The following is an 8,330-nucleotide window of genomic DNA, read 5'->3' as shown; positions in this document are numbered from 1 at the left end:
GAGCCTCAATGGCACCCCTCTGAAGGCTTCACCCAGGGCAAAAAAAAAAACCTGGCTAGCCCCCACTGCACCCCATAGCTACAGCTCTACCTTCAGTCAGATTAATTGGTCACACATTGCACTAAACACATGTACAAGTGACACATGTACAAGTGTTTATGTGATAGATTGCACCATGTGCATGTAACATATGAACACCTCTGGAGTCAGAAATGAACCTGCAAAGGCATAGGTCCTCTGAGGCTTCCAATAAAACCACTTGTCATTGGAGGTTAAAGGGGGAATTTTATTGGGAAAGGGTGTACAATGGTTTATATGGGAACACATACACTCAAAGGGATAGGGACAGAAGTATGCAGTGCCTATTCTGTTGCTAGAGGGAATAGAATGGAATGTCTGGAAAGGGGAAAGTGTAGAATGTGGGGAAAGATCAAAGGGAGAGAATCAGTTGGTGGCAGTTGGAGCAGCAGCTGCAGCTTGGGAGAGGACCAAGGAAGCAACAGAAGGAAGAAGAAGAGAGGGAGGACTTCAAAGATAGACGTCAAAAGGGAGCCAGAATATCAAAACTGGTAGATTGGATGGAAAAGACTGTGAATTAGACTTCTCCAGCTTTCAGCAGGAAACTGAAACCATTCTCTGTGGTTTGTGGTTGGGTGGGTTCCTTTGTGTTCTTATATATTCACTGTATAATGAAGTCATTGGGTTACCTATTCATATATAGGCTCCCTCTCTACATTCATCTTGGAATGGAAGGAGCCTGATGGAGTTGGTCTTTCAGCAGAGAGGATTATTGCTGATGCAATATATAGAAATATTCTGGGGAAGCACTTAGAGGAAACAGAGGGAGGAAACCCTTATGCCAAAGGTGGCTTCCTTATTCTGGAGTAGTGGTTTTCAGGATGTGTTCTGGAGAACTGTAGGGTCCCTTTAAAGGTTCTTGGAGGTTTTTCATGCAGAGACAATTAGGATGGGTCAGCTGCTCTGAAATGCTGCTCATTTACCACATCAAACATACATTTAAATGCACATCTCCATTTGTGAATGTTACATCACAATGCTGGTTCTTGCTGCTGCTGACCATTATGTGAAGCCCACCATGCTGGTTTTCCATGACTCCAGACAGGTGTACGGAAGGGGAGGGGTTTGGAAACCACAGGACACCTGTATCCCATAGTCAAGGGAGTCATAAACCAAATATGGGAGCCAGTGTGGTGTAGTCGTTAGAGCCTGGGAGACCTGTGTTATAATCCCTGCTCTACCAAGGGGCTCACTGGGTGACCTCAGACCCATTGACTTCTCACAGCCCACCCTACCTGACAGGGTTACTGGCAATTGTGAAGCTAAAACAGGGAGGGGGAAACTGTGTGCATCTTTGCAAGTTCAGGGAAGGCTAGATTTAAATAAGTGAACAGTAAACTAATACATGGATAGATATAATAGAACAAAACAGATGTGCAGCATGCCAGTTCCCACTGATCGTTTTTCTTTCCTCACTAGGAATAAAAGAGGGAGAGATGTTGTTCCTCCCCTGGCTTATGCTCTGCGGCCTCATCCATCTTACCCAAGCTGGCCCAGTTTCCTTAGTTTCAGTAAGAAGGGTGAGTAGAGAGTGGTTTCTGCATGATTTAGTGGCATGGTTCAGGTAGAGGCATTTCACCAAATATTCTCAGAAGTGTTGGTGTGTGCTGAAATTCTCCAATAGTTTGAAGGGAGCCTGAAAAGGAAAATTTAAAAACAAACAAACAGAAAATTCATTTATAAGATATTCCAGCCTCTTCCCAAAGATTGGCTCCTCCCTTATGTAGCTTTGGGAAGCTGGCTTGGGATGGTGAGCACACTGTACGACAGAAGTGGCTGAGTCTGTGGATACATACTATGAACTACAGATTTATTACACATAAATCAATACAAAGAAACTCGTCGTCTCTCCTTGCCATCTCCTCAGAGAGAAAGACTAAACAAAAGCAATACAGCAGAAGTTCTGCTTACGCCAGCAAACTGTGCTGGAATGTAAACAGATATGTGACACGTAACAATCCCATGTCTGCAACTAAAGGTGGAATGGAAAACTCCAACAGGTCTTACACCTGGTGATTGAATTACATTTGTCTCTGCCAAGGAAGGAAAGGGAAGCCTGAAAGTACTCAGGGCATTGCCTACATTTTGATGCCCAATGTTTCTGAAACTTGTGGTGGTGGTGATTGAAGTGAGTTCCCATTAAGGGTGCTCTGGGGGAGTGTCAGGGGAAGGACTTTGGGGTGGGGGACTTAGAATTGGTCCTAAGCCCATTTAGCTCAGTCACATTACCTGACCACCTGGCATAGAACCTTATTTTGAATACTTTATTTCCCTCTGCCAGGTTTAAGCAGAGAAGTAGCTCTACTACCAAACGGGACTTGGATCTATTCTAACTTATCACCAGTTTAACTTACTCTGGGCTTGCTTTATGCCAGCTTCTTATGCATGGGATTGCTTTTTTAATTGTAAAAACAAAACAAAACGAAAGAACAAAAACTCTAATGGGTTTCCATTAGATATAAAACTCACAATGAATTTATTGACAAAAGTCAGAAGTTAAAAGCAAGTTGGCTTCAAATCAACAGTTGCCTTGGCATATCTGAGTCGGCTTGTTGAAAACAGTGAAGGGGAAGACACCTGCCCAATATCACAGGGGAGGGAGTTCCAGTAGGTACTGCCACATTGAAGGTTCAATTCCTTACACCTGTTGTGACTTCTATCCATAGGAAGAATCCCTTATTCCTTCAGCTAACAAGACTGTGCTTGGAAGAGGCATGTATCTCAAAGAAGGCAATTTCAGCATGACAACCATCCTCTCCACTACATTTTTGAAAGTTTCACATCAGATCCAGTCTAACCGTATCATGGACTTCCTAATGTGTGTGCTGGGAGACCGTATATTTGCACGTTTCATGGTCTCCATCTTTGTGTTTGGGCTTTTGGGAAATGTCACCATTTTCTCCTATCTCCTTTTCTACATCAAGAGGAATTCCTGGAATGCCTACATCTGGAACTTCGCCATCGCCAACTGTGGCATTTTTCTATTTTTGTGCAGTTCCTTTCTCCTGGCTTTCATTCATTACATTTTTAAGAATTCCAGCGACGCCTTTGAGAAATTGTTCCTCTCTCTGGCCTACTTGTTTTTATACACCCAGTGTAGTTGCATGCATTTCATTGCGGGCATCGGTGTTGACTGGGTCCTCCTTCTCCTCTCTCCAAGCTGGCATAGAAGCCACCAACCATCCCTGTCTTCGCTTATATCGGCTGTCACCTCTATCGTCCTGTGGCCCCTGCTGTGCCAACTGCTATTCTTCTTCAGCCTGGGGTTCGACACGCAAACCATCGTCATCCTCTCCTTGATCCTTTTCCTCCCACTGGTGTCTATCTCCTTTCAGACCTTGATCGTCAACACGTGGTACAACTTGGGCCAGCAAAAGAAAATCTGTACGGAGAGAATGCTCGAGATGCTTGGCTCCATCGTCACCCTGGTGCCTCTCCATCTCTTCTTCACCCAGAACTCCGATTGTGCAATCATCTCGTTGTTCTTCCTGCTGTATGTTTTGTTTTTGTGTTTTGCACGGATGAGCTAAGAAGGGTTTGTATTGGCTTGTAGTACCAAACCTACATCCAGATGAATAAAGCTTGCACACTTCTGTTTTCAAAAAATGGCTGTTTGTCTCATACCTTTTTATTTAGAATATTTTCTTTCAAAAAAAAAAAAAAAAAAACCAGAAAAGGTGAATCCTAAATCTTTAAATGCATAAACATTCTATATTCATCACTAAGGCAGAGTAATTCTAAAGCAGGAGAGGGAAACTTCAGGCCTGAGAGCCAAAGGTGGCTTTTCAAGGTTCTCCCATTGGCCTCAAACTCTCTTCAGGGGATAACCAGAGGCCAATGAGCGTAGAGGCCAAATGAGCCAGACCCAGAGCATATATGACCCAGAGGGCCAAATGAGTGTAGGGGGCATATGCCATGATTTATTGGCCCATAGATGGTCTTTGTGGCTTTAAAGAAACTCTGTGCATCATGTGTGTTGGCTATGTTCTGGATGTCTTCAGCTTTTTTTTTTATCCACCAGGTGTTTTTTAGTTCTCTGGTTCTTCTTTGAACCTCAGCCTTAGCGTTGGCATATGTTTTTTTTTTTTTTTCTTAGTGGCAAAGTTTCTATCTCTTTGCCAGATCTGAAAGGCCTTCCTTTCCTTGACAATCATGCGCTCAATCTCATTGTCATTCTCATCAAACCAGTCCTGGTGTTACTTGGTTTGGTATCCAATAGCTTGTCACAGGCTGCAACAATAGATGTTTTTAGCTTGGTTCAGTGTTCCTCGATAATATCAGGGAATTCTGAAGGCAGAACTTCCTTAAGAATCATTTGGAAGCAATTCCTCTTAATGGGCTTGAGTGTTCATTTTGCGCTTTGGTTTCCATCCTTGAAGCTTGCACTGAGGTATAATCTTGATAGCCATTGTGGAGCATATTAGTTAGTCATCTGTGGAACCTGTCCCAGCCATTTTGTTGGCTGGGACCCACTCCCAGGCAGCCCTGGCCCCTCCCCTTAAGAACAAAATTATATATATACCAAAAACAGTAAAAATTACAAACATACCAAAATCAAACAAATTCCCAAACCCAACTAAACATCCATCCCACCCCTCACACTGAAAAGAATTTAAAAAGGTGAAAAAGAAAATTTTAAAACATTTTAAAAAGAACTCTGTGCTGTTCTGAGTTCTCCTGGACAGCAACAGTAGTGACGGCAACCATCCTTATGAGGCCTGTCAGGCCCCACCCCGGGCCAGGTGGTGAGTGGCAGGAATGGGGCCCTCAGGCACTCAAGCAGGGGAGTCCTGGGCAGTCAGAATGCTCTGAGTGTATTATATGTAAATAAAGTATTTTAGCCAAAATGCTGTGCTGCTGAATCTGTCACGCGAACTGCCAAAACTCTGCAGAATCCTGAAGTGTGCTGATGCCTCTCAGAGATATCAGTCGCTGTGATGTTCGGGCTGGAGAAAGTTTTGAAGGTCCTGACCGACCAGGAGGGAGAGAACATTCCAGTTGGGCATGTGTATCTATCGGATGCCTACCCGCGTGTAGGACGCTCCTGACAATTATAGGGAATTGCCAGAGGGAATAGAATAGAATGTGTGGAAAGGGGAAAGTGTAGAATGTGGGGAAAGATCAAAGGGAGAGAAACAGTTGGTGGCAGTTGGAGCAGCAGCAGCAGCAGCTTGGAAGAGGACCAAGGAAGCAACAGTAGGAAGAAGAAGAGAGGGAGGACTTCAAAGAGAGATGTCAAAAGGGAGCCACAACATCAAAACTGGTAGAGGGGATGGAAAAGACGGTGAATTAGACTTCTCCAGCTTTCAGCAGGAAACGGAAACCATTTCTGTGGTTTGTGGTTGGGTGGGTTCCTTTGTGTTCTTATATATTCACTGTATAATGAAGTCATTGGGTTACCTATTCATATATAGGCTCCCTCTCTACATCCATATTGGAATGGAAGGAGCCTGATGGAAGGAGTCTTTCAGCAGAGAGAATAATCACTGATGCAAAATATAGAAATATTCTGGGGAAGCACTTACACACAGAGGGAGGAAACTCCTTATTCTGGAGTAGTGGTTTTCAGGATGTGTTCTGGAGAACTGTAGGGCCCCTTTAAAGGTTTTTGAAGGTTCTTTCATGCAGAGCCAGTTATGATGGGTCAGCTGCTCTGAAATGCTGCTCATTTACCACATCAAACATACATTTAAATTTGTGAATGTTACATCACAATGCTGGTTCAAGCTGCTGACCATTATGTGAAGCCCACCATGCTGGTTTTCCATGACTCCAGGTGGCATGCCAAAGCTCTGTGGCAAATGAACTGGGCAGTTCCTTGACAGGTGTATGAAGGGGGGGGGGTTGGCAACCACAGGACATCTTTCCCATAGCCAAGGGAGTCATGAACCAAATATGGGAGCCAGTGTGGTGTAGGGTTTAGAGCACTGGACTGCAGCCTGGAAGACCTGAGTTCTAATCCCTACTCTTCCAAGGGGTTCCCTGGGTAACATCAGACCCATTCTCTTCTCCCAGCCCACCCTACCTGACACGGTTCTTGACCATTGTGATGATAAACAAGGAGGGGGAACTGTGCGCATCTTCTCAAGTTCATTGCACGGAAGGCTAGATTTAAATAAGTGAATAGTAAACTAATATATATATAGATATAGAACAAAACAGATGTGCAGCATCCCAGTTCCTACTGATCATTTCTCTTTCCTCACTAGGAATAAAAGAGGGAGAGATGTTGTTCCTCCCCTGGCTTATGCTCTGGGGCCTCATCCATCTTACCAAAGCTGGCCCAGTTTCTTCAGTTTTGTACAATTTTTTAGCAAGAAAGGTGAGTAGAGTAGAGTTTCTGCCTGATTTAGTGGCATGTTTCAGGCAGAGGCATTTCACCAAATGTTCTCAGAAGTGTTGGTGTGTGCTGAAATTCTCCAATAGTTTGAAGGGAGCCTGAAAGTGAAAATTCAAAAACAAACAAACAGAAAATTCAATCTTCCGAAAGATTGGCTCCTCCTTTACGCAGCTTTGGGAAGCTGGCTTGGGATGTTGTGTGTGTGTGTGTGTGTCAATTTTTGGCCTTGCACAGGGCAGCACTTTACCAAGGTCTTACACCTCCCTGCACATTTGTCTCTGCCACGGAAAGAAAGGGAATCACCTTGTATTGGAAGTTTGAATGTTGGTGAGATCACAAATGTGAAAGTACTCAGGGCATTGCCTATATTTTGATGCCCAATGTTTCTGAAACCTGTGGTGGTGGTGGTGGTGATTGAAGTAAGTCCTCATTGGGGGTGCTCTGGGGGAGTGTCAGGGGAAGGACTTCGGGGTGGGGGACATAGAATAGGTCCTAAGCCCATTTAGCTCAGTCACATTACCTGACCACCTGGCACAGAACCTTATTTTAAATACTTTATTTCCCTCTGTCGGGTTTAGGCAGAGCAGCAGTTCCACTACTGAACAGGACTTGGGTTTCTTCTAACTTTACACCAGTTTAACTTACTCCAGGTTTGGTTTATGCCAGCTTCTTGTGGATGGGATTGATCTTTTAATTGTTAAAAAACAACAACTCTAATGGGTTTCCATAAGAGAGGGGTAGGCAACCTAAGGCCCGTGAGCTGGATACAGCCCAATCGCCTTCTCAATCCAGCCCATGGACAATCCGGGAATCAGTGTGTTTTACATGAGTAGAATGTGTGTTTTTATTTAAAATGCATCTCTGGGTTATTTGTGGGGCATAGGAATTCGTTCATTCCCCCCCCCAAAAAAAAAAATATAGTCTGGCCCAGCACATGGTGTGAGGGACAGTGGACCAGCCCACAGCTGAAAAAGGTTGCTGACCCCTGACATAAGATGTAATGGGTTTCCATAAGATATAAAACTCACATTAAAATTATTGACAAATTCAGAAGTTAAAAGCAGCTTGGCTTGAATTCAAAAGTTAAATGCAAATATTATAAAATAAAATTGTGTATTAGCATGCATCCCTTAAAATGTATGTTACCTTGGCATATCTGGGTCAGTTTGTTGAAAACAGTGAAGGGAAGACGCCTGCCCAATATCACTGGGGAGGGAGTTCCAGTAGGTACTGCCACATTGAAATTTCAATTCCTTACACCTGTTGTGACTTCTATCCATAGGAAGAATCCCTTATTCCTTCAGCTAACAAGACTGTGCTTGGAAGAGGCATGCATCTCAAAGAAGGCGATTTCAACATCGCAACCATCCTCTCCACTACGTTTTTGAATGTTCCCCATCAGATCCATAGCCAGTCTAACCGTATCAAGGACTTCCTAATGTGTGTGCTGGAAGACCGTATATTTACACGTTTCAGAGTCTCCATCTTGGTGTTTGGGCTTTTAGGAAATGCCGCCATTTTCTCCTATCTCCTTTTCTACATCAAGAGGAATTCCTGGAATGCCTACATCTTTAACTTTGCCATCGCCAACTGTGGCATCTTTATATTTTTGTGCAGTTCCTTCCTCCTGGGTTTTGTTAATTACATTTTTCATTCCAGCGATGCCATTGAGAAATTGTTCCTCTCTCTGGCCTACTTGTTTTTATACACCCAGTGTAGTTGCATGCATTTCGTTGCGGGCATCAGTGCCGACTGTGTCCTCCTCCTCCTCTCTCCAAGCTGGCACAGAAGCCACCAATCGTCCCTTTCTTTGAACATATCGGCTGTCACCTCTATCGTCCTGTGGCCCCTGCTGTGCCAACTGCTATTCTTCCTCAGCCTGGGGCTCAACATCCAAACCATTGTCGCCCTC

The 8,330-nt window shown here is 44.1% G+C and overlaps 1 long non-coding RNA gene across 1 annotated transcript; it reads left to right on the top strand.

Moving 5' to 3' along the window:
* The first annotated feature begins 5,406 nt into the window (after positions 1-5,406).
* Positions 5,407-7,887, top strand: LOC117049406. Its single transcript, XR_004426992.1, has 3 exons — positions 5,407-5,424; positions 6,288-6,400; positions 7,701-7,887. It is a non-coding gene; the product is annotated as an uncharacterized LOC117049406 (long non-coding RNA).
* The last annotated feature ends 443 nt before the right edge of the window (positions 7,888-8,330 follow it).

The sequence above is a fragment of the Lacerta agilis genome, chromosome 7 (assembly GCF_009819535.1).
Source record: "Lacerta agilis isolate rLacAgi1 chromosome 7, rLacAgi1.pri, whole genome shotgun sequence".
Taxonomy (NCBI): Eukaryota; Metazoa; Chordata; class Lepidosauria; order Squamata; family Lacertidae; genus Lacerta; species Lacerta agilis.
This window is presented reverse-complemented; position numbering and strand designations above follow the sequence as displayed.